Source organism: Schistocerca gregaria, chromosome 1 (assembly GCF_023897955.1).
Source record: "Schistocerca gregaria isolate iqSchGreg1 chromosome 1, iqSchGreg1.2, whole genome shotgun sequence".
Taxonomy (NCBI): Eukaryota; Metazoa; Arthropoda; class Insecta; order Orthoptera; family Acrididae; genus Schistocerca; species Schistocerca gregaria.
Genome location: NC_064920.1, coordinates 356085899 through 356105789, shown reverse-complemented (window position 1 = coordinate 356105789; position 19891 = coordinate 356085899).

Sequence of the window (19891 nt, the reverse complement as noted above, 5' to 3'; positions counted from 1 at the left end):
CGAGGATAATGGAATGTAGTCAAATTAAAGTCGGGTGATGCTGAGGGAATTAGATTAGGAAATGAGACACTTAAAGTAGTAAAGGAGTTTTGCTATTTAGGAAGTAAAATAACTGATGATGGTCTAAGTAGAGAGGATATAAAATGTAGACTGGCAATGGCAAGGAAAGCGTTTATGAAGAAGAGAAATTTGTTAACATCGAATATAGATTTATGTATCAGGAAGTCGTTTCTGAAAGTATTTGCTTGGAGTGTAGCCATGTATGGAAGTGAAACATGGACGATAACTAGTTTGGACAAGAAGAGAATAGAAGCTTTCGAAATGTGGTGCTACAGAAGAATACTGAAGATAAGGTGGATAGATCATGTAACTAATGAGGAGGTATTGAATAGGATTGTGGAGAAGAGAAGTTTGTGGCACAACTTGACTAGAAGAAGGGATCGGTTGGTAGGACATGTTTTGAGGCATCAAGGGATCACAAATTTAGCATTGGAGGGCAGCGTGGAGGGTAAAAATCGTAGAGGGAGACCGAGAGATGAGTACACTAAGCAGATTCAGAAGGATGTAGGTTGCAGTAGGTACTGGGAGATGAAGCAGCTTGCACAGGATAGAGTAGCATGGAGAGCTGCATCAAACCAGTCTCAGGACTGAAGACAACAACAACAACGTGGATACCAGGAGATGTGGGGCATGAAGGCGACAGATGGCGGTGGCCTACAGAAGTTTCCGCAATCTCTGACAAGTAACTGCTGCAACTACAACAGAATAGATGGTGGTTTAAGAGTATGTGTTTACAAAGTGCCCTGTACACGTAGTAACGGCTGCTTTGTGTGGTGTTGAGTTCTCAATATATCCAACTGGACTCTGTCTTGCAGCAGAAAGATGAACTGGTAGTAACGGCTGCTTTGTGTGGTGTTGAGTTCTCAATATATCCAACTGGACTCTGTCTTGCAGCAGAAAGATGAACTGGTATTTATTTAAACAAAGGTAAACTTGTTGTTGTTTCTATCTTATCACATGGTAGACCCTTTCTCCTATGTCCTCAATTATTTGCTCGATGTATTCCAACCGTTGTCTTTCACTACAGCTTTTGCCCTCTACAGCTCCCTCTAGTACCATGGAAGTCATTCTCTCATGTCTTAACGGATGTCCTATCATCGTATCCCTTCTCCTTGTCAGTGTTTTCCACATATTACTTTCCTCTCCGATTCTGTGTAGAACCTCCTCATTCCTTACCTTATCTGTCCACCTAATTTTCAACGTTAGTCTGTAACACTACATCTCAAATTCTTCGATGCTCTTCTGTTTCGGTTTTCCCACAGTCCATGTTTCAGCACCATACATTGCTGTACTCCAGAAGTACACTCTCAGAAATTTTGTCCTCAAATTAAGGCTGATATTTGATATTAGTAGACTTCTCCTGGCCAGAAATGCCTTTTTTGCCATAGCGAGTCTGCTTTCGATGTCCTCCTTGCTCCATCCGTCATTGGTTATTTTACTACCTTGGTAGCAGAATTTATTAACTCCACCTACTTCGTGACCATCAGTCCTGATCTTAAATTTCTCGCTGTTCTCTTTTCTACTACTTCTCATGACCTTCGTTTTTCTTTGATTTACTCTCAGTCCATACTGTGTACTCATTAGACTGTTCATTCCGTTCAGCAGATCATGTAAGTCTTCTTCACTTTCACTCAGGATAGCAATGTCATCATCGAATCGTATCACTGATATCCTGTCACCTTGAATTTTAAGTCAAATCCTGAACCTTTCTTTTATTTCCATCATTGCTTCCTCGATGTACAGGTTGAATAGTAGGGCGAAAGGCATCCTTGTCTTACACCATTTATAATACGAGCACTTCGTACCTGGTCGTCCACTCTTATTGTTCCCTATTGGGTGTTGTACATATTGTATATGACTCGTCCCTCCCTATAGTTTACCCGTACTTTTTTTCAGAATTTCGAACATTTTGCACCATTTTACATTGTCTAACGCTTTTTCCAGGTTGAAAAATCCTATGAACGTGTCTTGATTTTTCTTTAGTCTTACTTCCATTATTAACCGCAACGTCAGAATTGCCTCTGTGTAAGTTTTCCAAGCATACCTCCTCCTCTTGTAATTCTTGAACAGAGTATTCGCCATAACTAGCTGAAACTTGTTACAGAACTCAATTAGTCTCTCTCCTTTCTCATTCCTTGTGCCAAGCCCATAGTCTCCTGTAAGCTTTTCTTCTACTCCTTCCCCTTCAGCTGCATTCCAGTCCCCCTTTACCTTCCCTAAAGCCAAACTATCGTCATCTAGCACATCCTCAATTTTCTTTCCCATTCTTCTGTACATTATTCTTATAAGCCACTTTAGGCGTGAGCTGTTTAGATGATTGTGCGGTAATTGCCGCAGTTGTCAGCTCTTGCCATCTTCGGAATTGTGTGGATAATGGTTTCCGAAAATCAGATGGAATGTCGCCAGAATCATACATTCTACACACCAACATGAATAGTCATTTTGTTGCCACTTCCCCCAATGATTTTAGAAATTCTGATGGAATGTTATCTAACCCGTCTGCCTTATTTGACCTTAAGTCCTCCAAAGCTCTTTTAAATTCTAATTCTAATACCTGATCCCCTAACTCTTCTAAATCGACTCCTGTTTCCTCTTCTATCACATCAGACAAATCTTCCCCCTGTTAGAGGCTTTCAATGTATTCTTTCTGTCTACCTCTCTCTCCTCTGCATTTAACAGTGGAATTCCTGTTGCACTTTTAATATTAACACCCTTGCTTTTCATGTCACTAAAGGTTGTTTTGACTTTCATGCTTGCTGAGTCTTTCTTTCCGACAGTAATTTCTTCTTCGATGTCTTCACGTTTTTCCTGCAGCCATTTCGTCTTAGCTTCCCTGCGCTTCCTATTTATTTCATTCCTCAGCGACTTGTATTTCTGTATTCCTGAGTTTCCCAGAACATTTTTGTACTTCCTCCTTTCATCAGTCAACTGAATTATTTCTTCTGTTACACATGCTTTCTTCTCATTTATCTTCTTTGTACCTATGTTTTCCTTCCCAACTTCTGTGATTGCCCTTTTCAGAGATGTCCATTCCTCTTCAACTGTACTGCCTACCGGGCTATTCCTTATTGCTGTATCTATAGCCTTAGAGAACTTCAAGCGTATCTCGTCATCCCTTCGTACTTCCATACCCCGCTTCTTCGCAAATTGATTCTTCCTGACTAATGTCTTAAACTTCAGCCTACTCTTCATAACTACTACATTGTGATCTGAGTCTATATCTGCTCCTGGGTATGCATTAAAATCCAGTATTTGATTTCGGAATCTCTGTCTGACCATGATGTAATCTAACTGAACTCTTCCCGTATCACCCGGCCTTTTCCAAGCATACCTCCTCCTCTTGTAATTCTTAAACAGAGTATTCGCCATAACTAGCTGAAACTTGTTACAGAACTCAATAATTAGTCTCTCCCCTTTCTCATTCCTTGTCCCAAGCCCATAGTCTCCTGTAACCTTTTCTTCTACTCCTTCCCCTTCAGCTGCATTCCAGTCCCCCATGACTATTAGATTATCCCCCTTTACATACTGTATTACCCTTTCAATATCCTCATACAGTTTCTCTATCTCTTCGTCTTCAGCTTGCGACATCGGCTTGTATACATGAACTGTCATTATTGGTGTTGGTTTGCTGTCGATTCTGATAAGAACTACTATGTCACTGAACTGTTCACAGAAACCCACTCTCTTCCCTACCTTCCTATTCATAGCGAATCTACTTGCCCTACTTTCCTATTCATAATGAATCTACTCCTATTATAGCATTTTCTGCTGCTGTTGATGTTACCCTATACTCACCTGATCAGAAATCCTTGTCTTCTTTCCACTTCACTTCACTGACCCCTACTATATCTAGATTGAGCCTTTGCATTTCCCTATGTAGATTTTCTATTTTCCACACCACATTCAAGCTTCTGACATTCCACGATCCGACTAGTAGAACGTTATCCTTCTATTGATTATTCAGTATTTTTCTCATGTTAACCTCCCTCTTGGCAGTCCCCTTCCGGAGATCCGAGTGGGGGACTATTCCGGAATCTTTTGCCAATGGACAGATCATCATGACAGTTCTTCAATTACAGGCCACATGTCCTGTGGATACAAGTTACGTGTCTTTAATGCCGTAGTTTCCATTGCCTTTTGCATCCTCATGCTGTTGATCATTGCTGATTCTTCCACCTTTAGGAGCGGATTCCCACCCCTAGGACAAGAGAGTGCCCTGAACCTCTGTCCGCTCCTCCGCCCTCTTTGACAAGGCCGTTGACAGACTGAGGGCGACTGCTTATGCCGGAAGTCTTCGGCCGCCAATGCCGATTATTAATCAAAATTTTCGCAGCGGCGGAATTCGAACCCGGGACCAAAGATGTTTTGATTATGAATCAAAGACGCTACCCCTAGACAAGGATGATTTACAGTTCTTTAAAAAATACACTTACCAGACCTGTAGGTGGCTGGCAATTACGCAACAATGAGAGCTTATATTAACCCCGAAATTTGAAATTACAGCTATCATTTTATACAGTACCATTTCCAATCACAAAGTCAAATTCCCGATTGGTCAGTTCATTGTTCTCGACAGTGGTACTGAGAGCACATTCCAGTCAAACCCCTGCCTTATCTCCTGCCAGTTATTAAAGGACATAACGCAACTGTGATGAATTTTGAAATGCCCACTACCATTTTCAGCTACCTGCAACGTAATGGATTCTCGTATGTGGGTGATATCGAGAGTAGTCGCGTGAATCTTAGGATACTCAGCTAAACCATGTCAAAATACACGAAATTCTAGAAATTTTCATTTGCTACTAGACGATTTCAGTATAAAAGTGTCACAATATCGTCGTTTTGGCGCGTAAAATCGTATGTTGCGGCTGGTATCGGCTTCGACATCGGTAAATTATTTGGTGATTGGCGAAGCATTTCTCACCGACAGAGCTCTGAAAGTAAATATTCTTTTAATTCCTGAGTCTGGAGACTTTCGCAGCTAGTTGCAGAAATCATAGCAGCAAGTAGGCCGACCCGCTAACAGCACCGTTAACAGGCGCCTTTGTGCAAAACAACCGTCCCAGCCTTTGAACACACTTCGGAGACTGACCGCTGTCTGTGGAGGGCGCTCTGGCGAGCACTTACAGGGGCTGCTGCCTCTGATTGTTGGACACGGTAGATGACCGACCGACCTCAGAGGTGAAGTGCTTCCATCGCTGGGGGATATCTATCGTTGCTACTACATATAATGCTTGTGTTCTGTTTTCGGGGTCTGTATATATTTGCGATTTATGTAGGAGTCTCTGGTGGTAGATAGCTATATGTAGGATGCGTAAGTAATGATTTGTTGTGGTATAGGATACAAATTGTGTTTAACAAAGCGATTGTTGTGATATACCTAGCTGGAGATAGGTTTCACTCGGAAAAATTCAGGTTTTCCTCAACAGTAGCAGAGCAGAGTGATAGGCAAAGTGTCTGTGGCAATAGTCTCCGTATTTCATGATCTGTTGCCTACTTTTACATGGTTTAAGTGTCAGTGCAAGATGACTGCTGTCTGATTTTCGAAGCGTGCAAAATAGTTTTTCGCTGAAATACTTCTGATTTGTCCATCGGTGGGTAGAAAGTGTTGGACAGTGCTCCCACACCAGCAGCAACATTTTGGCAGATAACTTAAGTATAAGCCAATCAATATGCTCCATTCACATGAGGTTCCATGACGTTGAAGTGTTATAAGACATCCTTTGTGTGGGACATTGGAGTCTTACAGACTGGTTCAAACAAGACAGGGACGGGACAAGGCGTCTACGGAAAGTTCAGTGACGTCAAACAGTCAAGTGATGCCTGGTTTGTTCGAGTGTCCGGAGACAAGACCAGGCAGACCAGCCTCCTCTGGTTCAGAAAGGTAGGACGCTGTTCCCCACCTGCTATTGTAGCTTTAGAGCATCTCCAGGCCAGCAGTTGTATAACATCGAAATTTCACCGAAAATTGCAGCCATTTTTCTCGTCTGTAGGACAGGAGAATCTTTTAGGCATCCAATCTGCTGTGTCTGTGTTTTTTTTCATAATGTGTTGTAGGGTTTCGAAATATGTCATGAACTTTTAGATATGTAGTTGTTCAGATTTTACCACCTTTGGTTGGTCGCCAGTGCGAGTTTCCCAGTGTATACCTTTACTTCGAAAAGCGAAGGAAATAAAAAATAAATGCCTTAACACCCCTGACTCCAGCAGCGAAAATAATCTAAGCCCAATAATCTAAGCCCACTCGGCATTTCAGAAGAGTGATGAACACCACAGTAGCCTTACAACACTGAAATTTTTCCTCCATGATGGTGTCTTCAGGCAAGCCAAGCAAGCAGCTGAACCTCAAGCTGTGGGAGTGGGATGGGAGCTAAAGAGGGGGAGGGGGGGGGCAGTGGAGTACAAAGAAAATAAATAAGGTTCACTAATCTAACTTTCTTCTCCACAAGATCACTACAGACTGTCTGTTTCCCGCTTTTTCTAGAGGGGAGAGTGGTGGTGGAGGGGGGTTGGTGTCATAGGAGTGGGAACAGGGTTGGGGAGATAGGTTTTTGGATGTGGTCCAATTGACGTATTTCCCGCCGAAATTTGAAATTTACCGTCATTTCCAATGTGTGGTGGGTGACATCGGGGGGGGGGGGGGGGAGTAGGGGGGTCGAAACCAGTCGCTATTTTCATTAAATTAACTGTCTCAGGACATACTGTATCCCACTACTTCTGAGAAACTATTCCACATGCTCGTAGCTCCTTAACAATCTACAGAGTGACACCACATCGAACAGAAATCTAGAAATAAGGAATCTGCCTGTTGTCCATCATCTGTGGTTCATAACATATCATGTGAGAGAAGGGCCAACTGAGTTTCACACAAGCGAAGCTGTCTAAACCCGTGCTGACTCATGGACAGGAGCGTTTTGGCCCCAAGGAAATTTATTAAATTTCAACTGAGAATATGATCAATAACTCTGCAGCAAACAGATGTTAAGTATATTGGTCACCTGCGCTTTTTTTACAGTTGCTCAGGACTTTGCTCTGGATGAGAGGTTTGCGATAAATGTAAGGGGACAGTGCCATGTAAAACCAACTGAGAGCCCATCCGGAGCTAGCGACGTATTTGTTTTCAAGTGTTTCGGTTGTTTATCTATGCCAGGTATGCTTATTATTATTATGTCTTCCATACAGGTCTCTTTGCAATGATGAAATGACGGCAAGTTTCTACGATTCTCATGTGTGAACGATTTCTTACGCACGAAATTTAAAATGTTGCATTTCGTTTTGCTATCTTCTACTGCCATACCAGACCAGTCAACGTGTCTGGATTTATGCCTAAATCCCTTAGCGGTTTTACATGGTATAACTGACAAATATTGATATTTGACTGTATTCTATAACAAGAAGATAATTAAATCTTTATTTTTTTTGTTGCTGTAATATATCGTGAGGATCTGTTATAAATTCGTTGCTACAGATTGTGTGAGTTAAATAAAATCTGTGACTTAAGTAATGGTCTTAGCAAAAATACATGTAAGAAACTCCTTGTCACTCTTATATTTATTTAATACTTCTCTTTCTTAAAGGGGTCACTGAGCAGAGTGGGCAGGTGTGGTTGTGCCCGAAAAATACAATTACTGAAAATTAATTTAAACCATATGACCTAATAAAAGCATTGTACTTTGCAGCAAGAAAACTATATGCAGATCGTGGTAAACAGAAGGTACAAGAAATTGCTGTTAAAGATGAAAATAGTTTAAGTGTGAGAGGCAAATCCACACTAGCTTCCACTACAGTAGTACAATTACAGTAGCCACATTTAATTTTAACTCTTTAAGTAAAGAAGGTTAAACAACTCTTTTTCGATTATTATCATTATTATTAAAATTAGATCAAGAAACGTATATTTATTATTATAGAAATGCTTTAAAATGCAATATCAATCACAACAGAAGCAAAAATGAACGATTCATTGTCGTAACTAGTTATATAACATGAAAAATGAAACAAACGAGGAACGCTAGCTCCTTACGGTGTTTTTACTCTTACACGAAACATAGAACTGTACATAAATTGTACCATTGTAGGCTACCTTCATTTCCATGATATACATGTAGAACTCCTTTAAAAAACAGAACTCTTTCTTAAATAGTACGAGGTTCACAAAGAGGCACCACAATAGAAGCAGCATTTTCTTGGGTTCTCCACCAGATCTTTCATTAAGGCGTGACGGTGGTAGTTACTGTATGCTTCGCGCTAATATCTTTTCACAGACTTATGGATCTCTACCACCCTTTACCTGTTGTAATTTACGCATTCTCTTTTGAAATGTAATAGCCATTGCTTGCTCAGCATATCATAAGCATCCTCTTCCACCCACTGTAAGTTGCTTATCATGTACAGTTATAGATTTAAATGTAGAAAGCTGGCTCTAGTGTATTCACTGTCCAGCATCAGTTCCTTCTACCAACATGTCTAGGAATGACTGAGGCCCTTGTGTAATAGTTGGAACATTTAATCTCAAATCACACAGGTCAAGTGTGAATGTGTCACATCACTATTTCAAAGTTTGCCGAAAAAATATGTTGAATTTCCACATAACATCTCTCCAAAACCGCAATATCTTGTTATACCGATGATTTGTTAAAACGCTACAGATCTCTCTAAATGAAAGTATTTGTGAAAATGTCGTAATGAAAGGGAAAATTGAAAAACTGTAATAGAGAAACCAAAAGTGATATAGATCTGAATTTATTTTCAGTAAATACTTTGTTCTCAATACTAAGAGACATGATTAATACATACACACTTCTAAGCTTTTTCCTCAGTTCTTTTTGGAAAAATTAACTATGAAAATTTGGTACCTTTTTGTGAATTTCAAAATTAAATTTTGAAAATATGAATAGTCACAGGGTGTCAAGTGTCTTCAGAAATAATGAAGTGGAAAGACTGCTAACTGTCAGCTCAGGCATAAATGCATGAAATTCTCAAACTTTCAAACTATTTGTACATAAAGATGAAAGAATCTGAGGTTTTTTTATCTAGAAATTATTTTCTCAAAAATCCGCATTCTAAATGTCCTAAAAGTTTTATAGTTTGTTAGATCGCCATTGTACTTAGGGAATGTAAAATCAGAGTGCACAATATTTGTCTGTACAAAATATGAAAATTTTGTAGGTAGACCTAGCTCTACTCTCAAGGTCAAAAAATCATGGACACTTAAATATTTGAATTGGCAGCTTATTTAAGTAAATGCCATCCAAAACTGGTATTTCTGAATCAAAATAATTACTTTACAACATTACAAGTGAATGGGAAAACAATTCATGATTTTTTTTGATAGCATTTTATAACAAAAATGGGATATAGAATATCTATACCCATTTTTCTTTTTATGATATTATTCTCAAATTATTATTGTCTTCTGTCATGATTTTACTTCTTCAAGACATTCCGTGAATTAAAATTGCCTACAATGTAACAATTAACACTACACTTTTGAAAAGAGTTCATTTAATTTTTTTATCTGCTTCTCATTGAACTTCTATAGCCGATCTGAATTTGCACATGGACAAGAACTAACTAGAACAGTACTCGATAAATGGGAACTGCATACCAATCTTTAGATGATGGGCATTTGAAAGCATTAGCAAGACCATGATGTGTCATAAAGGAGATGGTTATATATTGCAGCTCATGAAAGACACATGAACCATTCTTGCAATGCATGTGCCACTCCAAGTTGCAATCCTATAATGACTTGATTGAATTCCTACCACAAGCTCCATAGCAGACCACTCTTCTCTCTTTTTAAACGGAATTCACTTAATGTACTTTTATTTAGAATTAAGAGTTTCCTGTTTGTTACTAATGTTGATATTGTGTGTACAAATCCATTAGCATCTCTCCTAGCATCAACATCTTCACGCTGGAGATTAAATCTTGTTACAATATGTTTACAGAGACCTCCTAGCCGACATGTACTTTTTCCATGACCTGTTGCTGAAAATACCCATTTTTTGTCTTAATTCCCATACTACAGTGTTGACCAAACTCAACAACTGAAAGCAGTTTTTAAAAGGAGATGCTGCACCACCAGTCACATACATATGTTTAGAAAATGCATGGCCTCTAGATGGAAAAACCCACGGTGGCTCAACAACAAAGTTAGGAAACTACTGCGAAAGCAAAGAGAGCTTCACTGCAAATTTAAATGCAGCCAAAAACTCTCAGACAAACAGAAGCTAAACGATGTCAAAGTTAGCGCAAGGAGGGTTAATCGTTAAGCGTTCAGTGAATCCGAACGTAAAATTCTATGTACCGACTTGACAGAAAATCCTAGGAAGTTCTGGTCTTACATTAAATCAGTAAGTGGATCAAAACAGCATATCCAGACACTCTGGGATGATAATGGCATTGAAACAGAGGGTGACATGCGTGAATCTGAAATATTGAACACCTTTTTCCAAAGCTGTTTCACAGAGGAAGATCGCACTACAGTTCCTTCTCTAAATCCTCGCACGAACGAAAAAATGGCTGACATCGAAATAAGTGTCCAAGGAATAGAAAAGCAACTGAAATCACTCATCTGTAGGAATCAACATGGATTCCGGAAACGGCGATCGTGTGAGAGCCAACTCGCTTTATTTGTTCATGAGACCCAGAAAATATTAGATACAGGCTCCCAGGTAGATGCCATTTTCCTTGACTTCCGGAAGGCGTTCGATACAGTTCCGAGCTGTCGCCTGATAAAGTAAGAGCCTACGGAATATCAGGCCAGCTGTGTGGCTGGATTGAAGAGTTTTTAGCAAACAGAACACAGCATGTTGTTCTCAATGGAGACACGTCTACAGACGTTAAAGTAACCTCTGGCGTGTCACAGGGAAGTGTTATGGGACCATTGCTTTTCACAATATATATAAATGACCTAGTAGATAGTGTCGGAAGTTCCATGCGGCTTTTCGCGGATGATGCTGTAGTATACAGAGAAGTTGCAGCATTAGAAAATTGCAGCCAAATGCAGGAAGATCTGCAGCGGATAGGCACTTGGTGCAGGGAGTGGCAACTGATCCTTAACATAGACAAATGTAATGTATTGCGAATACATAGAATGAAGGATCCTTTATTGTATGATTACATGATAGCGGAACAAACAGTGGTACCAGTTACTTCTGTAAAATATCTGGGAGTATGCGTACGGAACGATTTGAAGTGGAATGATGATATAAAATTAATTGTTGGTAAGGCAGATTCAAAAATGGCTCTGAACACTATGGGACTCAACTTCTGAGGTCATTAGTCCCCTATAACTTAGAACTAGTTAAACCTAACTAACCTAAGGACGTCACACACATCCATGCCCGAGGCAGGACCGTAGCGGTCTCGCGGTTCCAGACTGCAGCGCCTAGAACCGCACGGCCACTTCGGCCGGCAGGTAAGGCGGGTGCCAGGTTGAGATTCATTGGGAGAGTTCTTAGAAAATGTAGTCCATCAACTAAGGAGGTGGCTTACAAAACACTCGTTCGACCTATAATTGAGTATTGTTCATCAGTGTGGGATCCGTACCAGGTCGGGTTGACAGAGGAGATAGAGAAGATCCAAAGAAGAGCAACACGTTTCGTCACAGGGTTATTTGGTAAGGGTGATAGCGTTACAGAGATGTTTAGCAAACTCAAGTGGCAGACTCTGCAAGAGAGGCGCTCTGCATCGCGGTGTAGCTTGCTGTCCATGTTTCGAGAGGGTGCATTTCTGGATGAGGTATCGAATATAGTGCTTCCCTTACTTTTAGCTCCCGAGGAGATCACGAATGTAGAATTAGAGATATTCGAGGCATTCCGGCAGTCGTTCTTCTCACGAACCATACGAGACTGGAACAGGAAAGGGAGGTGATGACAGTGGCACGTAAAGTGTCCTCCGCCACGCACCGTTGGGTGGCTTGCGGAGTATAAATGTAGATGTAGATGCTGTGTCATCAATTATAATGGTAACAGTGTAGGATGCATGTGCACTCTCAGGAATGAGATCATCACTGGAAATAGCAAAACAATGTGATATTTCAAGGAAATGAGCAACACATGTGAATATTGATACCTGTGATGTTTGCCAGCAGTTACTTTGAATTTCGTTCTGCAAATCAACAGACCAGTTCTCAGCAAAGTCGAAATGAAGAACTAATGTGTCAGTATTCTGGGATGCAACTGATTTTATTCTGATATGGCTTGTCTCTGAATCCTCCGGATATGATGGTGAGCTATTCCTTTCATGACCCACTGCCTAATCTATGTAACAAACTTCTCTGGCTCTATTGTCTTCGCCGACCGTGGTGGCCGAGCGGTTCTAAGCGCTAAAGTCTGGAACCGCGCGACCGCTACAGTCACAGGTTCGAATTCTGTCTCGGACATGGATGTGTGTGATGTCCTTAGGTTAGTTAGGTTTAAGTAGTTCTAAGTTCTAGGGGGCTGATGACCTAAGATGTTAAGTCCCATAGTGTTCAGAGCCATTTGAACCATTTTTCTATTGTCTTCTTCACCAACCCTCCTCCGTCCCACAATGCGTAAGTTACGTCATTGTCAGTATCCTGAATGTGTAATGCTTCAATAGTCATCACTTCAATACGGGGACACACTGGACACTCCTCCAATCATTTATCTTGCGGCCCTTGACAGATACACAAAAGTTTCATGTCCATCTCTGTGTACTTGTTTCCTGTAACACTGCTTACGGCGAAAGAAACAAGTTTCAAATTAGTGCAATAAATATATGTGCATACTTCCTTCACTGGCTGACATTTTACCCGTTCTGCTAGTAAGGAGTAAAATTTTGTAACACCAATTTCTAAATTCGATTTCTCCTTTTTCGTTACCAGATATGCTTCTCTTATTGATCTTGTCATGTATCTTTTTGTCCATTGTGATTATCCGGGCTGCCATGCTGTTGTCGGTTGATGAATTCTGTGTCAATTTCCAACGTTTCGTCCCTGTCTGCGGGAGACATCTTCAAGGGGATCTGTAGCTCGATGGAAGGTCCAACACACGCGCTGGCTCGCTACTGACTGCCGCTAAATTCGGTATCCGCGGCGTGACGTCACGTGTTTTGAAAACGTCAATGCAATTGGCTGCAGTCCGGTGCCGTCGATCGCCGTTGCCATCACCCAATAGTGGACGGGTGGTACACGTCTTCTTTAACACCGGCATCCATATACCGTTTAATTTCACGCCCTCCAACGTTCGATTGAAATTATTAGGGTGTTTAGCGATTTCGATTGCCTCCCTGTAGAGCCTTTCGTAATATGCGCTTGTGGCCGCTAGTACTTGCGTCTCCTCGGAACGAATATGGTGGTTCCCTGGCTGGAAAGCATGCTTCGCAACAGCTGAGCTTTTTCCATTTTTCACCATTTTCACTAACAGAGAGAACATCAGCCTGGTTAGGACTTTCCCTGCTGCAATCTTTGTCATCACTTGGGTAATATTCCGGAGCAATAGTAAGCATATCATCTTGCAATGGATGCCCACAGTACTAATCTAGGTATGCCAAAATACCTTTATTTTAACAGCTTTTGAAATCAAATAACGTGAAGAAGGGAGTACGAATTTCTGTACATGCTGCCTCGAGTAGTTACGTGATCTCAGTGTCAGTAAATGTAACTTCTCATTATAGGGCCTGCTGAGATAGCAATATATAGGTTTTGAAACCACACATCACATTTCATACACATGTCACTATCTTCAGGTTCTGCACCAAGTGCATCTACATTGTACACTTCCCAGAGTTTTGAAGATGTTGTTTGTGTAAAACTTGTTTCAGTTTCTTCAACTTTTCTGTTTACATACTGTGTTCTTCTTGCACTTCTTGTCTTTCCTGAACATTTAAGGGGAGAGTACAGCAGGGGCTATAGCAGAAATGCTAACATACAATGCATCAACACCTTCACACCCAGATATATAAACATCTGCACTGTCTTCTTCAGTTTCAGATTCTGGTGATGGTAACCGTTCAGGTAGGTTGTCACTAAATTTTTTCTTGTAGTGAGTGTAGCAATTCCTGCACAGTGAATGCAATGGTAATACCGTTACTTGAGAACTAAAATATTTTTGCAATACCTGACAGATTTCCAACAACTGTGAAGTGTTTCTCTCTCTCCTTGAACACCTCCTTCTTGTGTCTTTTTTCATTATCCACACACCTCACTCTTTCATTATTTCTAACAAAAAGTTGAAACCAAACTCACAACTCGTTGCAGAATGGCTTATGTGTAAGTTCTCACTCGTTTGTTATTAACAAAAGAGCGCTAGAAACAGTGTATCCAGCATACATATTTTACGCTAGAAATTCAGTCATGGGAAATACGGAGAATTTTGAAAAATTTAACACTTTACACAGAAAAATGTTACTCACTATTTTTGTGCTCGCTACTAACATATTAACCTAACATTATTTTGTGTAATTCTCAGAAGTTTACAGATGGGATTTTTCGAGCAAATAATTTGTAAAAACACGTAAACATGAACTTTTTTTACATTTTTAGTGGTACGTATTTACTTAATACAGTTATCTGGAGCAGAAAAGATACTTTTTATATTGACACCAGTAGTATCTGGCAATATGACAGAAAAGATAGCTTTCTGTAACTTGCCAAATTAGAAAAAAAATTTAAGTGGGAAAATTAACTTAAATTTCGTGTTTTTGTCTTAAATTTGAAAGGTATAGGAAGCTAATAAGTGTGTGGGTGTCAATTAAATTTCAACACACTAAGCGGGTGCTTTAATGAAAAACATCTGCTAGGTCTCCACTGCTATTGGTTAATTAGTTATATGCTTTTTGTTCTATACCGTTTTAAGAGTTATATACAAAACATACATTTTTCAAAGCGCGGTACCATTTACAAAATTAAGGTAAAACGAAAATACTTTATTTTTTTAACACTTATGATACAGAAATCTAATATATATTTTTTCCAGAGAAATTCATAACAACGAGTTGATAAGACGTGTATGATTTGAGATGAAATCACCCACGCATTTCATGTAAATCGGAGTTGGTAGGGAAGAAAGGAAAGGAAAGGGAAGGAACTAATTATATCACCAGTTGCAATGGAACTTCATGCAGAATCAGCAGTGACGAGTGAAAATTTGTCTGGATCGGGGCTCGAATTTGGTTTCTCCTGCTCACTAGGCAATTGTCTTAACCACTCCACCACTTGGACACAGTGTCTATTGCAAATGCGCATACTGTCTCGGTATGCTCCACGACCGACTCACATTCACACAAAGAGCCACGTAACTGCATTTCCCATCCACATGGCCCAACGCTTTTAGGTTCCCGCTGAAGCTTGAACCGAACATAAATGTGTATTCGCAGTGAAAGTAGTGGATTCATTGCCTATCAAGATGAATGTCATAAATATTTTGCTGTGATGGAATCCTTAAGAACACTTTTGTAAATGTTTCGCTCAAGACTAAGATCGCACAATACGATTGCTGGATGTCAACCTAGTGGCAGACGTACTTCCAATTATTAACCACTCGTGTCAACGCACCACATTTGCGGCAATTTATTGCATGCAGCGATGTTTGCATACATGCGGCCGCGGCCGACTACGCGAGCGCGACGGGTCTCGAGCACCCACATACAAAATGTTGTGGAGACGCCACACCCACAAAATTTTTAGTTCGATAGAAACAAAATAAACATTTCCCACTGGTCTGGACTCCAAACGCTGAATTTCATCATCGTATGAAAAAGTTTCCGCCCCCGGTAGCTGAGTGGTCAGCGCGACAGAATGTCAATGCTAAGGAGCCGGGTTCGATTCCCGTCTAGGTCGGAGATTTTCTCGGCTTAGGGACTGGGTGTTGTGTTGTCCTAGTCAGCATCATTTCATCCCCATCGACGCGCAAGTCGCCGAAGAGGCGTCAAATCGAAAGACTTGCACCGGGCAAACGGTCTACCCGACGGGAGGCCCCAGTCACATGACATTCACTTATGAAAAAGTAATGAGCAATTAAAACAATGAGATGAGAGCTAAAATTTCTGACCTCGAAAACATGCCTGTGAGATGTATTTATGCAAAGGCAACCAAGCAGGCCTTTCTCTGGACAAGTCAAAAGCACTCTCCAGAATAACAGTCGCACTATACTGTGAATGGAATCCCATCTCTCGGCTTGCTTTCATGTTTCCTTACAAGTGGCATGCTACAGTACACACACACACACACACACCATTCGTCAACAAGTTTTAAAATATCAGCTTGCCAATATCAATAATAAGGAATAATTCGAGATACAGCACACCTCAATAATTACTTTTATCAAACACGAGGTGGTTTAAGGTTTCAGTGTAATTGTTTTCACGTAATATAGTTGTTATCGTTCTGTTTGTTGGAGCCGGCCGAAGTGGCCGTGCGGTTGTAGGCGCTACAGTCTGGAACCGCGAGACCACTACGGTCCCAGGTTCGAATCCTGCCTCGGACATGGATGTGTGTGATATCCTTATGTTAGTTAGGTTTAAGTAGTTCTAAGTTCTAGGGGACTGATGACCATAGATGTTAAGTCCCATAGAGCTCAGAGCCATTTGAACCACTAGAGGTCAAGGTGATTACAGTGAGGTTTTATAGGAACAAATCAAGCAAACAACAAATAGAACTACAGGCTATGCTTATTGAGATTGACTGCCAGTAACATTTATCAGTATTACTAATTTTTGTTTGGTACTTTCAATACAGTAAGTGCATGATTACTTTTTTATGCAATTTTACTACACACTCCATTAAATTTCTATTTCTACCTGCTGTACTGAAAGTTACGTTAGTTAATCATAGGTTATACATTTTACTTTAGGGGCCAGTATTTTTATTTTTGCAGGAGGGCTCATATTGCGTACGTTACGCTTCTGGGTCTATGGGTGCGTCCAAGTACATTTGAACTCGAAATTGATCTCATTTCTGTTGCTTTTCAGTCATCTGTGTTATCTGTTGAGCTAGGGCAGTCTCGACATACACTTACAGTATCGGTATATTTTACTTCATCACAGCGCAGATCATTATGACACAGGCAGTGTTCATAAAAGATTAGAAATCAAAGGAAATCCCTACATTCCGCCATTGGTATGCACCCACATAAATTTTGGAAAGTCGCCGCTCGTGTTTGCACAGATGTCTGAACAGACAGGTGGTTGCGTGTGGACGGGCCTTAAGGAGTGAAGCAGCAGGATGTCAATAAGCAAAGCCGCTGTGACAATAGGAATAACTGTTACCTCAACTGTTCTGCCGCTCAGGGTACGGCTGTGTGTACAGGCTGGTTGCGTAACGGTCACGACTGCCGATACTGTGCCACTCACTGGATATGATGAGTATCTAGAGCCAGCAGATATGGGCTCGCTGGACTACCGAAGGCAGCAAAAGATGTCTCTGTTGTCACGGCATCAAGATTTTAAAATGAAGTAGCCATTGTACAAGACGAATTAAAGAAAGAGCAGCTGTATTTTCAGTTGGTACATTCAATGCAGTTACAGAAATTGTTATTGCCTTTTACTTCTTTGAAAGTGAGATCTTGTCAACTTCCCCTAATTGTTTACATATATATTATTGCTCAGACAATATAGTGTGGCAGTTTTAGGTGGGGTGGGGTGGGGGGGGGTGTTTTAATCTATGGTTGCTGAAGTCACCAGTAGAGGTCGAGCCTGTCCCACCACTTTTACAGCACTGCTAAACATTACCGAATGCCTCGTGTATTCTTCACTTTTTTTTTTATTTCTGTCATACGTTGCTTGTTACTTGCCTCATACTTTGAAATGAGTGAAGATGCTACTCCAGCTACATCATGTGGTTTGAGTACAACTCCCACGACTAAAAGGAAAGGGTGATTTATAGTATGGAGTGGTACTCATAAAATGATGCATCATGTGTCTTGAGTGCTGTGAGGAAGAAAAAGAAAGCAAAAAGCTGCTATAGTGAACATAGAATACCGTGGCCGGCAGAAGCGCAGATGACAGGGCACAGGTGGGGAGAGAGGTAGTGGTGGGGGCTCCAGGCACGCACTCTCAGGAAAATGCCGAGCCCCTGGAAGGGAAGTGCTGTCCTAAACTGAAGCCCACACTCACATTTTTTATTAACATTAAGGGGGCTCCTTCATGCCCATGGTGATCATTCAAAAAGATGTGTCACCTCTTCTTTGGTTGGTATTTAAAAAGAATTCCGGCGAAAGTGCAGCGATTTATTTTCACCTGCTTTTTAACGATATGTAACCTTCAGATAAGTGTCACGAGTGGGGAATTTTGAGTAAAACCTACACATTTTTCTTGTTCTCATCTTAAAATTTACTCCTTTTGCTAAAAGTCTTCTGAGTTTACACAGTCTCATCTCACTAACATGTTGTGCAGACGCAATTGCGATAGAATTCTGAAACAATGGGTTGTTAAGTTTATTAAGTGAGGAACTGAGGAAAAGTATGGTCAGCATCTTATGAAAAAGCATATCCTTGGTACAAAATAAATGTGTAATGACCTCACTTGTGTTGTTCCCAAACCCATAGAATTTCTTGTTTCACCAGCTATCGATGGCCAATAAAAATTACATTCTTTCATCAGAAAAGCCTGTAGTTAGTGGTAGATAATCAAGTTTTGCATGATAACCATATGGCAAAATACTCTCCTCTTTGTGAGCTATCATTTGCCGAAAATTCTATATTTCCAACCGTTTATGAAATATGAGGAATGTTGTGGATATGTCGCTCTGACTTTATAACTGGCGCGGTGCGATCGGAAACGAATGCACTATGTTAGATCAGTTTTCTCAAGATTGGTGTCGGCTAGAGACCTCCACCCAAGTCTAAAGAAAAGTGCAATATGTTAGCTAAATTTCATATCCAGCAACATATTATAATCTATACACCAAACGCAAAATCATAGTGAGCTCTATTTTTTCATAGCATTTTTTTTCAAACTTCGCGCAGTGTCTTACTTCCACGTAAACATAACAATAATTGTGACCATTAACGAAATAATGGGCACATCATAATAAAGCTGACATATAAAGTTACAAGTAAACCAAAAATGAATTTTTTTACTGAATAGTTTCTGTAAAAGCGTTTGGGAAAAACTGCAGGGCGTGCGCGTCGATTCTGTCATCGCCGACCGGCCGAAACGTGGAAAACGCTTGTCGGCACCCCCCTTCTGAATAAACGAATGAACTCACCCAGCGCTTTGGATGAAAACTGGCCACTGCACCCTAGCCACTGTATCCTGCATGACCCATACATTCTGTCAATCGGAGCTGCCACTCACACCGGCAAATATGTACGAACTCTAGACAGAATTAGAAAGTTTCCAGGCGAAGAAAAGGTTAGTTTTACTCCTAATTTGTATTGTACAAGTGTAAAGCTGTTTACATTCGACAGTGCATCGAACTAGGCAGCTGCTAGGTTCGAAATGCTTTACTTTTATTTTGTTTCACTTGGGAAGAGGCGCAGTGAAGAAGACGAGAACTTTAGTTATGAGGAATACCACAGCAGAGCTCTACAAACAACAGAAAGTAGTTCCTAGCGTGACGCTTCCAGTGCTGCGGGAGAAGATAAATAGGAGATGGGGCGGTATCTCAGTAAAATCTTTACTGAAGTCGATGAGATTCGTATGGAAATCCGTACTGAACAAACGAAATCTCCTGTTAGAACGTGGTTATTTTGTTCTATGGCGGTCTCGTTTCCTTGCACAGATGAGGAGCATTAGGGAAGTTCAACAACTTTTTTTTTATCTTGATGTCGTGGATTTTGAACAATCTGACGAACAGCAAATGCTGTCACAGGCCACAAGATGTGTTGGGTGTTATGGTGTGAGGAGGTGCCTGCTGAAC